Source organism: Rhinopithecus roxellana, chromosome 15 (genome assembly GCF_007565055.1).
Source record: "Rhinopithecus roxellana isolate Shanxi Qingling chromosome 15, ASM756505v1, whole genome shotgun sequence".
Classification (NCBI taxonomy): domain Eukaryota; kingdom Metazoa; phylum Chordata; class Mammalia; order Primates; family Cercopithecidae; genus Rhinopithecus; species Rhinopithecus roxellana.
Window position 1 is genome coordinate 74,952,500 of NC_044563.1, and position 18,690 is coordinate 74,971,189.

The 18,690-nt window shown below is 43.5% G+C and overlaps 1 long non-coding RNA gene across 1 annotated transcript; it reads left to right on the forward strand.

The window, feature by feature from the left end:
• Positions 1–220: 220 nt before the first annotated feature.
• LOC115893460 lies at positions 221–18,685 on the forward strand. The gene is made up of 4 exons (XR_004053451.1): positions 221–721; positions 5,065–5,147; positions 15,293–15,526; positions 18,635–18,685. It is a non-coding gene; the product is annotated as an uncharacterized LOC115893460 (long non-coding RNA).
• The last annotated feature ends 5 nt before the right edge of the window (positions 18,686–18,690 follow it).

Consider the following 18,690-nt stretch of genomic DNA (forward strand, 5'->3'; position numbering starts at 1 on the left):
AAAATTACTGTTTTAAGCTGCTAATTCAAGAGTAACTTGTCAATAGCAACCAAAACACACCCCTCTTGGGTTTCAGTTTCTTTTTCTGAACCATGAAAGGTTACACTAGATAATTTTTTAAACCATATTTTGAAAGTTTTAAATAGTAGATGAACTTTTTTCAATTGTTTTTATTGTAGTAAAATATACATAAAATTTACCATCTTAAACATTTTTAAGTGTACAGTTCAGTGGTATTGAATATATTCACAATGTTGTGTAACCATCATCACCATCCGTCTCCGTAACTCATTTCATCCTGCAAAACTGAAACTCTGTACACATTAAACAATAACTCCCCCTTCCCTTTTCTCCTCCAGCCCCTGACATCCACTATTCTACTTTCTGCCTCTGTGATTTAGACTATAGGTATCTCGCATAAGTGGAATCATACAATGTTTGCCTTTTGCGGCTGGTTTATTTCACTCAGTATGATGCTTTCATGGTTCATCCAGGTTGTAGTAAGTACCAGGATTTCCTTCTTTTTTAAGACTGGATAATATTTCATTGTATGATATACCACATTTTGCTTATCCATTCATTTGTTGATAGACACTTTTGTTTCTTCCCTGTTTTAGCTATTGTGCATTAATGCTGGTGTGAACAGGAGTGTACAAATGGAAAGAACCCGCTTCCAATTATGTTGAATAGATACCCTGAAGTGGAATTGCTGGTTTGCATGGTAATTTTATTTTTAATTTTCTGAGAAACCATCACCTTGTTTTTCACAGCGGCTGTCCCATCTTGCATTCCTGCCACCAGTGTACGAGGATTCCAGTTCTCCACAGCCTCACCAACACTTGCTATATATTTTTTGTTGTTGTTGTTGTTTTACAATAGCCATGATAATGGATATGAAGAGGTGTCCCTTTTTTTTTTTTTTTTTTTTTTGAGATGAAGTCTTGCTCTGTCACCCAGGCTGGAGTGCAGTGGCTGGATCTCAGCTCACTGCAAGCTCCGCCTCCCGGGTTCATGCCATTCTCCTGCCTCAGCCTCCCGAGTAGCTGGGACTACGGGCGCCCACCACCTCGCCCTGCTAGTTTTTTATTTTTTTTTAGTAGAGACGGGGTTTCACTGTGTTAGCCAGGATGGTCTCGATCTTCTGACCTCGTGATCCGCCCGTCTCGGCCTCCCAAAGTGCTGGGATTACAGGCTTGAGCCACTGCGCCCAGCCCATTTTCTTTTTTTTAAAAGGAGTTCAAATGCATGAAAGGATAACAGAAATTAAACAATTTTCTTCCCTGTTCTTGAGTTCTTCTCACCACTGAGAGGTAACTAACAACATATGACTGATTCTTCCAGAAATGTTTGATGTGATTACATCATAATTCTATCTCTATAAAATTACACGTAGAATTATATCATAGTTAATTTTTATAATTTCCTTTTTTCACTTACTAATACAGATTGGAGATATTTCCATACCAGTATACATAGGTCTACTTCATTCTTAATGTCTGCATAATTCCATGGCATGGCTGGGTCAATATTTACTTCTCTAGTCACTGTTGACTTTTCAGTTGCTTCTAGGTTGTTTGGTTGGTATTTTTGGCTATTATAATACTGCATTGACTATTATTGTGCACTTGTTTATGCTTTTGTAGGTCAAATTCCTAGAAGTACAGTTTCTGGGTCAAAGGATATATGCATTTACAATTTTGATAATTATTGCCAAATTTGTCTTTTAAAGAGGTGGCACACATTTATACCTTCACAGTGAGGGAGCTAGTATCCTGCTACCTTTATTATCTTTCAGGTTTTGTCAATCTGCTGGAAGAAAATAGTGTTCTGTTTTTAAGTTTTCATTTCTTTAATTGTGAAGTTGAGCATTTTTATATGCACTTTGATGATTTTTTATACAAAATTTCAATCATATGCAAAAGTAGAGAGACTGTGTCATGAACTCCCATAAGTAGATCACTCCAAATCAACAGTCATTACGGGTTTACCACTTGTTTCAGGATTGATGATTTTTAACTTCTATTTTTCTTTGAATAGCTAATTTATATCCTTTGCCAATTCTATAGGGCTGTTCATATTTTGTTTTTTTTTAAAAATGGTTTGTAAGAGCTTTTCTTATAACAAATTAACTTTTTGCCATTATATGTTACAAATATTTTTCCTATTAAACTTACGTTTTGATATTATTAAAGGTCTTTTGGTATACAAACAATTTTACTTTTTATACCAAATTTATCAATCTTTTAAAAAGATTTGTAGTTTTATGTTTTCAATGATCTTCTCTACTCCAGGAATATAAAATAAAATAATAAAATGCATCATCTGTATTTTCTTTCAGGATGTCATATTTTACATTAAAATCATTGATGTATTTGGATTTTATTTTTGGTATAAGGAGTGAGGGATCTAATTTTACTTTTTACATATGGTTAGACTACTGCTATCCAATAGAAATACAATGTGAGCCACACATATAATTTAAAATTTTCTATTAGCCGCATTACAAAAGTAAAAAGAAACAGGCAGAAGTAATTATAAGATATATTATTTAACCCACTATATGCAAAATGTCATGTCAACACGTTATCTATATACAAATTATTAATGAGCTATTTTACATTTTTTCATACCAACTCTTCAAAATAGAGTGTATATTTTGGACTGGTGGCATTTCAAGTGCACAGCAGCCACATATGGCTAGTGGTTACTGTACTAGATAGCAGAGAATTAGACAATTCCCCCAAATAATGCTGATCAAGTCCTTTTTCTCCATTGATCTGAAATGCCACCTCTATCATAGGCTAAATTATGTTTTATATTTAGGCCTATTTCTGGTTTCTATTTTTTCCGTTGAGCTGTCTCTCCCTTCCCACGCCAGTAATGGACTATTTTAACTATGATGGTTTTAAACTATTTTTAATACCATGTGGAGCAGTTTCTTTCTCTTATTTTTGTTTAGGGTTTCTGTGGCTCTTCCAGTTTAGTCCTTTCTCTAGACAGGCATTAATATCTAACATTAGATATTATCTAATACTATAATATAGATACTGTACTATAGTTACTATCTGTACTATAGTCTACATACTATAGTATGATATATGATACAATAATATAGATATTAATATTTATTAGTATCTATACTATCTAGTATGCTAATTAGTATAAACTATTAGTAGGTACTATACTAGTGTTTATTAGTAACTATATTATGGTATCATATATCATACTATAGTATAGATAGTAAACCAACCAACCAACCAATGTAGAAGCAACTGAAATAATATTAGGCATTAATATCCAAAAATATATTAGTTCGAACAGCAAACAAACTATATTATGGGCATTGGTACGGGGATTGCAATGAATTCGGGGCCCAGGTAATTAATAAGGGTCCGTCCACTCTAAATCTCAATGGCTGCACTTTGCTGCTGGCAGATGGAATATGGGGGCTGGAAACAGTCCCATCCTCTGTGACTAATGTGGTGGGCTCCTCTGTGCTGTGTGCGGCACGCGTGTCCCCACCAACCACAAGACCTTCCTGCAGGTCCTCGATCCCCCATGCATGGCGTGAGATGTGTGTTTAGAAATTATCCAGTGGTGATAGTTTAGAAAGTCCGACACCACGGCCACCGCACTGCAGCCTGGGCGACAGAGCGAGACTCCGTCTCAAAAAAAAAAAGAAAGAAAGTCCGACACTAGAACTGTTTTGGCGCTGGCTGGGAAGAGGAACTTGGGCTGCTTTCTGGAGGGAATTGTCTTGGAAGATGAAAAACTGAGGAGATGTGGGTAGGGAAGGAAAAAGGAGTGACAGGCTAAGATTGGAGGAGAAGGAGTGGATAGGTGAGAAAAATCAGGGAGAAGGGAAGGAAAGGGGGAAGGTGAAGGATTGGAAGGAGAGGGAGGAAAGGAGTTGGGAAGAGAGGTAGAGGGTGCAGGGGAGGTTTTCAGGACAGTGAGCTGGAAGAGATGGGGGCTGGGGGTACCCTGGGAAGGAGGAGAGAGCAGTCACTGGAGAGAAAAATGCTCAGTCTCTGCAGAGCACTGACAGGCAGGCTAGGGAAGTCTAGAGTGCCGACCCATTCTCAGCACCAGCACCTCTTTTCAAGGCAGCCTCATGGCCATGATGGATCAGTTGACAGTAGGAACAAGGGCTCTGATCTACAGGAGGCTGCGTTGTCCCTAAGAGACAAGGTTAATGGTATGGGGCAGCGTGAGCACGGGCATGATTATCAGAATCCATTGTGCCTGGGGAGCTGGGCCAGAAGCCCAGAGTAAAGGCTGGCAATTCCCAGCTTTCAACAATGTCCACGGCTGGGGTATACAGATTCTTTACCCTTGAGACTTGACTGAACTGGTTGTGAGGGAAATAAGGATGAGGGATGGTGAAGTTGCATGAACACTGAGGAATAAGAGAGGAAGGACTCATCCAAGACACTGGGTCCCTAGATGCCACTTGAGACAAGTGTCTTAGTGGTTGAAGGCACTGGGCTTCTTTCAGGAGGAGGGGAATGGCCTTACCCTCAAATAACCCTCTTGACTTTCAGAGTCACCTCTCTTGTTATGACTCTCACACCAAAGCGGGGAGTAAGGAAGGAGGGGCAGATTACCTGCCAGTGGCACCCAGGGAAGCTGAGGCCCAGAGGTACAATCCCACTTGTCTATGGCCACCCAGAGGGCTGGTGGCAGGCCCTCTCCCATCATGGCTGAATGCCCTTGCCAGGTATTTTCTTGTCCCTGCTCTGTCTGGAGAAGCAGAAAAAAGGAATGTCAGGCGTTGACTCAAGAGCCACTGGATTTTCAAGGAGTCAGAGGGTCACAGTGAGTCGGAAACAAAAGGGGAAAAAAAACCCCACCTTCACAGCTGCCAGGATGCGTAGCCTGTCTCCCTAGACTGCTTGCTCCTCATCACAACGGCGACAAAATGCTATTTTCCTTTCAGTGGTGTGCACAGGTGCCAATCCAAATGAATATTATTCACACACTTCAGTCCAAACACTGTGAAGTCTTCAAAGGTTGATTAAACCTCTGACATTGTTGCTTTACTTCCCCTGCACTCCCCGCCAGGTGAAGACCTCCCTCCTGTGACCTCAGCCCTCCTCCTTCCCTGTGCTTCTTCACACCACCTGCCTTCGCACACAGGAATCCAGGTATCCTAGGAGAGGGTATGTCCAGTCTCCTTGGGAGGGGAAAGGGGAATGGTGGGGAGCCTGGCTTGGACTTTGGTTTGCTGAGGACTCAGGGAACAGGGCACAGTGAAGTCACCTTGTGTGTGATGGGGGCCAGTGGCAGGGGCACTTAGGGGTGGGAAAAGTGAGGGATTTGACTTTGATTACCCAGCAAAAATCCATTTCCTGCTAGTAATGACTGGCTGGTGCATATTGGAAATCACAGCCTCCCTGCTTCACTCTCCCCGCATCATTAGTCCCCAGTGGAGCGGTGTCTCATTGGAAATCACACCTGGTGAAATGAGGCATGATGTGAAACTCTATGGACCTGCCTTCCCTGGGTAGCCTAATGGTGGCAACTCGGAGGCACCCAACACTGGCCAGGGTCCCTTGATAAGCCAGGAGATTCAGTCATGCTGTGGCATTCTTCAACTTTCCTTCATCTTATCTGTCATCGAGGCAGGCTGTGTATAAAATCTTAAAGCAGTCTGTACCAGCTGCAATGCCTCACATAGTGCCTGGTGTCCAGAAGCACCCCACAGTTAAGCTAGCACAGGAGAATGACAACTTCAAAGATCAAGGGGCCCAATGGTCATGGAGTCTAAGTAGTATTTGTTTTGTTTGGCCCAGCATCCATTTCCCTTTCTTTTGGTAACAGCATCCCAAGTTTCCTTGAAGAACTACCCCTTTTCTATTCCAGTCCAGAGGTTTGGGTGGGATTCTCTGCATCCTTCGCCCCACCCTCAGGGGTGGGCATGTGACCAAACACTGGCTATTCAGCGTTTGACCCTAGGGACTGATGCAAGACTGCTATAGAAAGCCAAGTGCAATGCTGGGACTACTGATGGGAAAGAGGTGTGCTTTTCACCTGGAGCTGCTAAGGTGATTAGATGTAAGCCCAGGGTTACAGAGGATGATCTTGCACACAAAGTGCAAAGTGACCACTTCAGTGGCTAATGTAAGACAAAAGAAAATGGAGACATTATACAATCACATGATTTACAACAAATATTCCACCATCCTTCAGGAGAGGAAGAGTTGCACTTTTTAATTGATGGTGTGGGTTAATTGGATATTCATACAGAAAAAAATGAACCCTGACATCATTCCCAAAAATTAATGCATGAAGGATCATAGATCTAAATGTGAAAGCTAAAACAATTAAATTTATAGAAGAAAACAAGGGAGAACATATTCCTGACTTTGGAGTCATCTGAGTTTTCTTCAATAGGATATACATGAATATGTACACACACAACAGTAAACACAAAATAAATGTTAAGTTGGACTTTAGTCAATTAAGGGCTTCTTTTCATAAAACTACACCATTAAGAGAGAGAAGAAGCAAGCTACAGATTAGGACAAGATATTTTTAACTTATGTATCAGACAAAGGACTGTAATATTCAGAATATATGAAGAGCTCCTAGAAATCAGTAAGCAAAAGACATAAAATCCAATTTAAAAATGCTAATGGGAGTATAAATAGTGATCACTGCTTCAGAAAACTCTTTGAAAGTTCCACAAAGGCTAAACATACATAGGCTCTGTTTTTCAGCAACTGTACTCCTAGGTACCCAACAGAAATGAGTGGTTTTCTTGACCCAAAGACATGCACATAGCAACTTTGCTTATAAGAGCCAAAATTGAAAACAGTCTATGTGTTTATGAACAATAATTTGTGGTATGTGCGTATAGTGGAATGGTACACAGCAATGAAAATAACAAACTTCAAAGGCACACATTTCACAATCATGATTTTGACTGAGCAAAGTCAGCCATATAAGAATACCACCTTATGATCCCATTTATGTGAAACCAGGGACAGGAAAGACTAAACAATGGTGACAGGAATTAGCATAGTGTCTACCCTTAAGCAGTTGTTGTCTATGGCGAGGCAAAGAGAAACCTTATGGGGTGTTGGAAATTCTGTAGCTTGATCTGGGTAGTAATTTTTTGTTTAGAAATTCATTGAAATGTACACTTAAGATCTGTACATTTTGCTGTGTGTAAGTTATGCTCCAATTTTAAAAAAAGATAGTGAAGAGAGGGAAGGTGATTGATCTTGAGAATATATCATCTGAGCACCTGGATCCAGCCATACCTGAAGACAAACACTCCTGGACCCTTTAAGAGATCCCTTAATAGCCAATTAGTTCTCATCTCTTTTTTTGTATGAGTCAGCTTGTGCTGAGTTTCTCTCACTTGCTGATAAAGTTGTCCTCAAAACTACCATCTCGCTGCTTCTAGGCCAGAGGTTTCCTCCTTCAGCAGTCAGTTCCCTTGTGGAGTCTCAGATACCTTTGATCATAGTCTCTGGTCCTCATTTGATTGATGTTTGTGTTATGACTGCCATGGGGACAGGCATTGTTTCTGTTTTTCTCACTACCATATCTCTAGTGTCAAGGCCACCAGGAGGATATGTAGAGTCCTGGGCACATTTTTTTTTTCCCCTGTGGGGCCTCTGTCTATATAAGCAATTTGAGTGAGGAAGCCAGAACCATCCTAGTGGCAGTATTTCATGGAACCTCATGGAAGAAATACTGTCAGTCAGAGGGAGCAATGTGCTCACCAGTCCAGTCTCCTAGAATTGCTTCAGAGCATCTGGTCAACCGTGTGTGTGTGTGGAGGGTGGGGGCTGGGGGGCGGGGAGAGGCGTGGGGTGGGGGGTGTGTGTGGGGGAGAGGTAGGAAGAAACAGGAACAGGGCTCACATAGGGCTCAGGAGTCCCTACCTGGTCAGCACTGGCAGCATCAATAGGTACCAGGCACCAGAGAAGGGCCTGGAAAATTACCAGGAATGTGCTTCAAAGCATGAAGCCCTGAGGTGAGGGTCCCTTTCGCCCAAGTCTAAGGCTCAGACTGCCTGGAGCTGTGTAGTGTCTGGCACCTCAGAAGTACTCAATTCATGCCTGTTTGGAGGAATGAGTAAATGAAAGGTTTCACCAGGATTATATAACACATGGTAAGTGGTCAATGATGTAGGGTAGTTGTATTACTATTCCTGAGAGGCAGGAACCCTCCTTGCTCCCATGCCCCCCAGAGCAAAGGAGTTGGGCAACAGGGTCTTGTGACTCTGGCTTGAGTGCGTCAGCATCTCACAGGGTCAGGTTTGGGAATAGTCCCCATTGTGGCCCTGTCATAGAGGACAGGTTCCCAAGGAGGAACAAAGGGGCCTGAAAATCAGGCCAGGGAGAAAAAGACCATTTGGGGGTTATTTAGCGCTTATTAATTGGTCACCTCGTTAGCAACCCATCTGCAGTCTGACTCCAGCAAGTGAGTGGGTGAAAGGGAGGGGCCGCCTTGACCAAGACTGGCTTCACAGATTCAATAATAAGGACAGAGCAATTACCGGAACTTCTAGAGCCAATTCCCGTTAGGAGCATGCCAGGCCGGGCTTTGTCCTACGGAGAAGAGGAAAAGGTCAGTGTGCTCTGTAGGAGAAGAAAAAAGAGCCCTTCACAGGGAAAGAGCCTGCCCGAGGGAGGGAGACAAAGAATAGGAGGGCTCTGTGGAGGTGAAAAACTAAAGAAAGAATGACATTTGGAAGTTTCTCAGAATGAGGAGAGGAGAATAATGAAATAAAAATTACAAGGGAGAAGGCACCAGGGAACAAACTAGGAGAGGCCAAGGGAAAGAGCGCTGGAGGATCACTACTGCCCTGGAAAGCAGCTGGCGGAGGCAGCCTGGCAGGGGCTCGTAACCAAGCCAATCACGACCTGCTTGGCCTCAGTTTCTCCATCTATAAATCGAGGGGCCATCTAGACTGGGTACCCACTGGACCTCTGGTCCTGTCCTGTTCTGGTGTGTGGAGGAGAGGAAGGTGAGGCTCAAAGGCACTACTAGGAATGCTAATTTGCTCCAGCCCATTTGACATGGTCTGGGGCATAAACAGTGCTGCTTCCTAAATGTTCCCCACGTGTCCCAGCCCCCTCACACTAAGGTGGAGCCATGGAACTAGGTCTTGTCCATGAGCAGCTCATGTCATTTCTAGGCTGAAAAATACAAGAGCCAACAAATGGCCCTCCAGCTGTCTTCTCTTGGCCATAGTAAATTCCAGAGCCTGGATCCCTGAGTGACCAAGTGGAGCAGAGGCCTTTGCTGACCTATATGGACATATATCATTAATGGAAATAGGCCTTTGCTGTTTGTAAGACACTGAGATTTGGGCTTGTTCTGAAGAGAAACATGAGGGTCATGAGCCACCCTATTTGCAGAGGACAAGTGGCTGAAGTGTGGACCTGATGAGTGGAGGTCAAAGGCTGGACAATAGTCTGAAACAAGCATGGTCTTCTCAGAGCCTGGCTGTCTATGCAGTTACTGGGAGTCCCTCTGCTTCCCTGACATCTCCCTCTAGTTGTTGGACAAACCCCCATTCACTGAGATGAAAGGATGTCTCTCTCCTTGATTGACTGGAAACTGAGGAACTGAAAGAGACACAGCCATCTTTGTGAGATCTGCTTGTGGATCAGCCCTCTGGGCCTGAGCCCATGGGATGGGGGAAGAGAGGAGTCTTTCTAAATCCAGGCATAAGTCACATCTAAGGATCTTTCTTTCATAGTGTGTGGTCTGCTTGACCAGAGCTAGACCTGAAGGAGATACGTGGAAATCATAAAACCAGCATTCTCCCTTCCTCAGTGCTTCAGAATGTCATGGGCGGGGGGGTCCTTGATTGGGTGCAATGATTTTCTCCGCACATCTTGGCCACCCCACGAAGCCCAAGTGCAAGATTAGGCTTCCATGTACTTACCCTCCCCTTCCCTGGGAAGAAGCAAGACATCAACAACGATAAACTCAAGGCCTGTGCAGACAGGCACTGGCTTTAGTCTTTGTGGGGAGGAAGTTTCTCCTACCTCCCCTCTGACTTTGTTTCACAAGCCATTTGTCATTGCTTCCCAGGGCACTAGGAATGGAAGTGAGTGGGTGTGGGGGATGGGAGGGCATTTCTGCAGGACAACAGGTGCAATGAGTACAGTGTGGAGCCCAGCACACTCTCTTCTTCACTCTAGCTTTCCTGCTGGCATTGCCATATCCCTCCATCTGTTTCTTTCCGAACCAACTAAGTCTTTCCCTGGGCTCTGAGCATGGATCCAGGATCCTTTGCTTCTTACTTGCCTCACTCCCCTCCACCCTCATCACCCACAGCAGTGGGTATTCATTATTTAAACAACCCATGCCTCTGAAGTCTTATTTATCCAACATCTTTCCACAGCATATGTCAAAATTTACGGTAAGAGCATTCATCCCATAATAAACATTTGGCTTTGCTGGTCTACCAGAGGCAGGGCTAATTAGGGAGAGGGATTCCCTTGTTATCTGAAGGGAGGTCAGATACAGCAATTAGCATTGTTGCACAGCTTTAATTGTGACTTGGAGGCTAGGCCCTTTGGTGCCAGGTGGGGTGGAGAAATTGGCAGGGAGGAAAGGGGAGCCTTCCCCGGCAAGTTCTGGGAAGCCACAGCTATGCTATGAAAGGCAGCTCAGCTCGTTGGTTTCCTGGACTCCTAAGTCTCTGTATGCAATTTGAGCTCCCTGCAGGCTTTTCATCTTCCAAGCAGGGCCTGATCATGGAATATTCTCCCATTGACCTCTATCTCCCCAGCCATCTCTGTGAGCATTCAAGAGGACACTTCCACTTGAAAATCCTGTCATTGTCTCAAACTCAAAATATCCAAACTAAATGGACACATCCAGGAATCAGAACCGTAGGATTTGAGAAGAAGCTTAAAGATCATCGGGTTTATCATTCACCCCTTCTTCTGGATGTCTCTAGGTCAGGCAGTTGTTCAGCTTTGGTGGGTCACTCTCTGGACCCCTTTCCCTGGGGAGGAAAGAGATGAGTGCTCTGGTTTGGGCTGGGATTCTGTAGGAGCAAGGGCTGGCCATGGGCCTGGCTAGGCTGATTGCTGGATACTGGGTGTGCCATCCCACAGTGCAATGCAAATTTAAAGGCAGAGAGGTCCAAGAGGCAGGTGCAAGGAAATAGGCAGAGAGCCGGGCCCAGCTCTGAAGCAGAAGGGGATAAGATGGAACAGGCAAGAGCAATGGGGGTCAAGAAGACTGCCATTCGGGGGTCCCCAAAACCACTCTTAGCTTTAATAATTCACTAGAAGTACTCATGGAATTCAGCAAAACTGTTAGACTCACAGCTACAGTTTATTAGTAAAAGGTTACAGGTGAAAATCAGCAATGGAAAAAGGTGCAGAGGCATAGTCCAGTAGAACTCCAGGGGTGGGCTTCCCTTATCTTCTCCCAGTGGAGTCAGCAGACAGCTCCTAATTCCCTCAGAAATGATGTTGGCAACACACACAAAGCGTTGCCAACCAGGGAAGCTCAACTGAGCCTTGGTGTCCAGTTTTTATCAGGGGTTGCTCATGTAGGCATGGACCTCCTGCATGACTTACCTCAGTCTCCTGCCCTCCAGAGGTCAATCTGAGACTGAGACCAAGGACCTCAGGTAAAAACGAAGGTGCTCTTACTGGGCAGATATTCCAAGGGCTGAGAGGCTAATTCTCAGGCGCTGGGCAAGGGCCGAATTTCTCTGTGCAAGGTGAATCCCTACACTCCCTGGGAAGCTATCAGAGGGAGGAGGCAAGGCCATGTTGGAAGAGCAGGCTCCAAGTGGCACAGAGGTCTAGGCCTGCCCCAGAAGCAACCCCCTGCCTCTCCACCCCAGTTGCCTTGGGGATGGGTCAAAGAGACACCAGCATCAAGTACAGAGGAGTGCTTCTCCACCTGGGAATGGGCTGGTCTCTGAAGAGGAAGTCTGAGGGAGGAGGCTGTTTACAATGTGAGAGCAACACAACACCAGGGTGAGGAGTGAGAGGATGAGGAGCATGAGGCCATCAGATATGCACTCCCAAGGTCTGAACTTTGTTGTTGAGGGGCAGCAATTATGGTGAGGGGCAGCAATTACAGTGAGGTGGGGTTTAAAGCTTGTGTTTTGCACTTACCAGCTTTGTCGCTTGGGGCATGTTACACAGCCTCTTGGAGACTCATTTTTTCCACCTGTAAAATGGGGATGGTAACAGTTCCTGTGTAACCAGGCTGCAGTGAGGGTTGCATAAGGTGAACATGAGATAAATGGTAGCTATCTTTATCCTCACCGTTAATACCTTTCCATGAAGCCAAGTGCTTCTTGAGATATTCTTGGCCTCTGTAGAGTTCTTTCTCATATCGAGATGAAACCTGCTTTTATACAACTTTGTGTTACACTGTTCTGGCCCTCCTTCCTGATCTTCCATTTCTGTCAGTGGTATCACCATTTTTGTTCTCCGGGACCACCAGTTCTTTATTCTTTCATTTATTCCTTCACTCATTCATTCAATACATGTTTATTGATATTTTTGTCTATTGATATTGATATCGTGCTTAACGCTGGGTATAGAAGAGAAAATAAGATATTCCTAACTCTCGAAGGACTCCAAGTTAAGTGAGATAGCAAACAACTGCATAAAATAAGCAGTTAAAATGTTTTGGTTGGCAAGTGCATTGAGTACTTGGGGCATAAAGGAGGCAGTGATCTGTTTTATCTGCTCCTTCCCCTCCCTAAGGCACCTTCACACTTGTCTTTATTCCCCCCATGAGATAACTTCCAAATTTTCTCTTTCTTTTTTATTCTTGTTGCTATGGGTTCAAGAATTGTAAATGAATTGATTCTCAGGTTGGAACTCACAATAACTGCTAGTGATATCCTAGAGGATTCCAAGGCTGCGTTTTGGCCAGTGAGACCAGATAAGACGGTCTATCAGAAAAGAATTAGAAAGCTGTGATCATGGAGAATACATTCTGGTGTCCTATAGCATTGTAGAATGACTAGAGTTAAAAATAATACATAGTTCCAGATAGCTAGAAGGAGGATATTAAGTGATCCCAACACAAATAAATGCTAAATGTCTGAGATGATGATATGCTAATTACCCTGATCTGATCACTATACATCATGTGTATTGAAACATTGCTGTGTACCCCATGAATATGTACAATTATTATTTGTCCATTAAAAAATAAAATTAAAGAAAAAAAGCTGTAATCATGATACAATTCAGCCTTCTGCCATTTGTGCACACCCAAGGCTCAGATTAGGCAGACACCCCGGCTACATACAAGCCCCCTAAAGTGCTACCCACTTGCATGCCCCCACTCCCTGTTAAGCACCACACCTACCTCATGACTCACCACCTCATCTCAAGCACACCCCATGACTCACAGTGGTCTCTCCCTTCCTGGAATAATGCCCACAGCAGGACTCGCTGCCCCACATCTGCTGTGTTGTCTTCATTTTGGATAATATTTTCGTTGGGTGGAACTTACCCATTTTATATCATTGGTGTCTCTTTCACCCATTCCCACCCCCAGCCAAGTGTAGGTCTGGGCTCCTGATGGCTGCTGACTGATTGATAGATAGCCATACCAGGTGATTGTGAAGGCCTCTGCCTCCACAACACCTTCCATGTTGGAAATGCCTTGGCTACGTTGCCTCCAGATAAGGCACTTGCCTTAGTATCTCTGAAGGGACAATATGATGTTAAGAAGAAAATGCCTATTCTCCGTCTCTCCGTTGCTTGCACTCAGCCCTTTGTTGCTGCAACATCTCTCTGCTACTTCCCTCCACATAACCCAAGAAAAAATGTCCAAGTGGATCTGGGAGCACTCCTAGCCTGCATGGTGCTCACTCTGTCAAGGCTGCCTTCATAGAGATGACAGCTCAGAAAAGAGTGGGGAGGGAAGTTTGGGGGCTCCTGCAGGGAGATGGGAACTCCATGGAGAAGCCAATATTCCACATATGTGACCTTCCGTAATGCAAACATAGGAGGATGGGAAGATTTCCTGGGACAGGACAGTGCAGCCCATGGGGAGCTGATCCTGGTGAGAGGGGCTGTGGCTCTCCACTCCTTATGAAAGCGGGAAGGGATGAAGATGACTGGGAGGGCCTAGCTATTAAAATCTGGGACTAAGGTGCTCAGAACAGTGAAAAAGTGAATCCAAAAGTTTTGGAAGCTATCCTTCAGCAAACGTTTACTAAGCAGGGTTCAAGGAGGCATAAGAGAACTGCTGTTAAAAATCATCCATGCACCCATCCATCATTCATTTCTTCAGTAATATGTTCTGAACAGCTACCATGAGCCAAGAAAGGTGTTAGGCACCAGCACCACGAAGAGAAATACCATAGAGTCCTTGTTGAGGAGGCTGAGGGTCCATCAGGGATTCTGAAGCACAGGAGACAGGCAAGGAAGGAAGGAATGAACTTGGAGAGATTAACTGGAAGCAGGCAACCAAGTGCTTGGAATAGTAAGCTGGAGAATGTGGTCTTAGTTGCAGCTGGGGAGGCCCTGAAGCATTTAAGTGAGGGAAGGAAAGGTATGTTTAGAAAGGCTGCGGTGGCAACAGCATGGTGGATTGCTTGGAAGGGAGCAAGCTGAAGTCAGGAAAGTCAACAAGAAGAGAGGAGGAATCTAAAAGACTTTTGCAGTTAGAATTTATTTGAGGAATGTGTACAAAGCTACCCACAAGAAACTGTGAGCACTGAAGGAAACCACTCGGTTTCAGCATAGTATGGAAGCAAGACAAACTAGCAAAGAAGAATTGTGATCCCAAATGCCAGATGGAAGGAGGAGAAAATGCACTCACCTACTGTGAAAATTCACTTACATTGAGATACAGGAGAGAAAAGTGATACTAACACCAGCTCTGAGGTCAGATAGAAAATAACTTGACACTAGTTGTGCAGATTTGACACACCAGTTGACCTCTCTAAGACTCAGTTTCTTTGTCTTTAAAATGCGTTCAAACTGTTTTGAGGATGAAATGAAGTGTGTGTGTAACACTTAGCATAATGCCTAGAGTGAAGCAAGTTCTCAGTAAAAGTCAGTTGTATTTATTGTTAGGAATTAGTTGACAACAACAACATTTATTGTCATGGAGTGTCCTTTTTCTCAGAAGGCTGGAGAAGGAAAAGGGGAGTAGAGGGCCCTGTAAACAGCCTGGCTAATTGTGGGTTAGCCTGCCTAGCAGTCATAAGATAGTATTCATATTTTGGAGCTGAGCACTGCTAAATAGGGAAGCAACTCCTGAAGAATTAAGACACAACTGTGGAGTCTGACCTGGGTGCCTTTGTTTTGTGTTGCAGATTTTTCTGTTTCGACTTCTCTGAGAGAAGATTGCAGTGTGTCCTGGCACACCAGGGGGAATGCTGCAGAACAGGAGGAGTGAACTTCAGTACTGTAACCAGGCTGGTACTCTGATACCAGCTTTGCACCTTGGTGGCAGCATGAGCACTTTAGTTAGAGTCCCAAGTTAGACTCTAGTTAGACGTCTCAGCCATCCGCCCTCTCTCTCACATGGTGGCTGTCTTTATTGAGAGGTAAGGGAAATTCTCCTAAGAAATATAAAGCCCTTCTGGGGTCACCTTCTAAAAAGCATCCAGAAGTGGGTGAGCCTATCCTTGGGACTTCTTTCTTCACTCAGTTGGCTCCTCCTCCTTCAAGAATTTTTGGGGACAGGATGAAAGAACTCAATGCTCTGGGTTTACCCACCACAACTTTGTAACTTCGCTTTTGCCATAATGGTCTCCTTATGCCTCCGCTATGGAATGACCAGGACTCTATGTTTTTTTCTCCTCTCATTCCTCCTTTTTTCTCTTCAGTATAATCTCTCTTTATTGAGAACTTACTGTATGCTAGGAACTATGCTATATACCCATACTACATCTCATTTAATTCTTACATATCCCTGTGAAAGAGGTAGTCATATGAATACTATTTTATATGTGAGAAAACCAAGGCATAGAATAGTTAAACAAATTGTCTGGGATCTTCTAGTTAAACACTGGCAGAGTCAAGATTCAGGCTCAGGTCTTTTTGATGCCCAAACATAAATACTTTACCTTTAAAAGTGTGGCTCATGGATGCCTGGAGTTTCCTAGGTCCTTTACAGCGTTCTGTGAGATCAAAACCATTTTCATGATGCTATTTGCCTTTTTCACTGTGTTGACATTTACACTGAAAGCACACCATCAACGATGGGTAAAACTGTAGGCTGCTTAGCCCAGATCAAGGCCGTGGCACCAAACTGTAATACTGAACATTATATTTTTTACTAGAATGCACTTGCAGAATAAAAAAAATCACTTTTACTCAAGAATGTCCTGATGTGGCAGTAAAAATATTAATTTTCTTAAATGTTGACCTTTGAGTACATGCCTATTTAATATTCTGTGTCATAAAATGGAAAGTATGCAAAAACAATTTGTGCTCAATATGTTCGTCCTGAGGAAAAGTACATGTGCATTTGAGTTGCAAGCTGAACTAGCCACTTTCTTAATAAAATACCCGTTTACTTGAAAGAATGAGTGACAATTTATGACTAACCAGACTTCAATATTTGGAAAATATTTTCTTACAGATGAACAAAGTGAGACTGTCATTTCAAGGAAAATGACTGACAGTATTTGTTGCCATAGATAAGACTGAAGTTTTTAAGCATATTAGAATTTGTGAAAATTTGTATTCATATTGTATCAGTCACGGTCTAGTCAGGAGAGAAAAACCACCTTGCATTTAAATAGGGAAAGTTTAACATAAACAATGAACTATTTGCAAGAATAAAAGAGAATTCTAAAGAATACCCTAAGACTAAGGGAGAGTTCCAATAAAAGAAGAAATTTGAGAGGGGACTGGGAATTAGACTTCATTGGAGTTGGTGTCATGGTAGCCCCCTGCATGACGGGAAGCTACTCTGGGCCAAAGCCCATCCACAGTCAGTAGGCCAGGCCTGGCAGATGGGAAACTGCTTATGATGGTCAATGGAATTTGCTGGAAGCTGTCAGGGAGGCTGGTGAACATGCTGGGAAGCCCAGCTGTGGCACACACAGTGTTTACCAAGAAGCCTTCTGTGGTCCTAAGAGGCTGCCCCCAGGGAGGAGCTGCACTGGTGGGTGAACTTTCCATAAAGCCACTCTCTGTGGTGCCAAGGAAAGCTGGTAATGGGGAGATGCCAACTCCAATGAACATGACATTACTTAGTATCCCATGTACTGCTGGCTACCATGCACCAAGGAGCAAGCTGAGAAGATCACTGGAAGCAGGAAGAAAAGCCCTTTCCTCCTCCAGTGTTCTTCCAGTGCTGTCTACTGACAAAAGTTCCAATTGGCCAGTAAGAAACATTCCAGTATTACAAGCAGGAATGAAGGTAGCCTTGGAGCTGAGCAGCAATAATTTGATGGCCGGCATAGTCCACCCTTTTGTTTACACAGCTTCTGCACACACTTGAACTTCTGTTTGACACTGAAACAACTGTCTTTCTACCGAATGAGTTATAGCTATCCTTTGAACTAGTGAAATGCTCATCCTTTTCCTAAACAGATGTATAGTCTCAAGAGTTATTGTATCCATTGCTGGGTATATTAACATCTCCTTAAATTTAGCCATGGTACTACTAAATAACACCTAAACAGAACATTATAAAGTTAATCTCCAAAATCTTGTGTGTAAAATGATGATGAGGGGCCTGGCAGCCTGGCACCTCTTCCAAGGTGGTTTCCCTTGGTTTCCCAGAGGAAGGCTTCCCAGGGAGCTCTCCTACACGGTGTAGCATTTCTTTATGGGCAGCCTTACAGGAGGCACCTTCCTGGGGAGTTCCACAGGTTCCCTAGCTGGCTTACCAGTTAGCTCAACGACATTTCTGAAGAAGGCTTCCCTGTAAGTTTCATTAGGTGCCCCGGCAGGGGTTTCCCGTTTTCCAGTTCCTGTTTCCCAGCCTCAGCTCATTGACTATGGTCCAGCTTGGATCCAGGCAACCCAGAGAACTTCTCTGCCTTCCCACAGGCTGTAATCGCACCTTCTCCAGTGAGGTCTGAATCCCAGTGGCCCTTGCACTGGTAACTTCCAAATAGTTAAAGACTTTTCTGACGCAATCTGGGATGGTATGGACAAATGAGGATTTCCAATATCACCTCGTGAAATGTATCAACATTTGCAAGATCTGTATAACTCAGTGAACCAATATTTCCAGATGATCAATCCATGCTGCAAAATTCCATTTCAAGTATAAGATAGATCAATGGATTTTAATGTAACATTATACGAAAAGGGTTCTCATTCCAAGCTGTAACCTTTAAGAAAGCAACATTTTTTGAGTTTTGATGTAATTTCCATAAATATCCACAATTATCAGAAAAGATTATTAAGCTATTCCTCCCCTTTCCAAATACATATCTGTGTTAGGCTGTATTTTTTTCATATGCTTCAACAAAACAGCCTATCACAACAGGGTGTGTTCAGAAGCAGGTACGCGAATCTAGCTGGTTTCTATTAAGGCTGCCAATAAAGAGATTTGTGAATATAAAACAAGGCCACTGTTCTCACCAATTTGGTTTTGGAAAATTAAAAAACTCTTGTATATATTCACGTATAATAGATATGTTATTTTTAAATGAATTAATAAATATTTTATAATTTCCTCTGTCTCTCAGGCTGGAGTGCCACTGGTGTGATCTGGGCTCACTGCAACCTCCATCTCCAGGGTTCA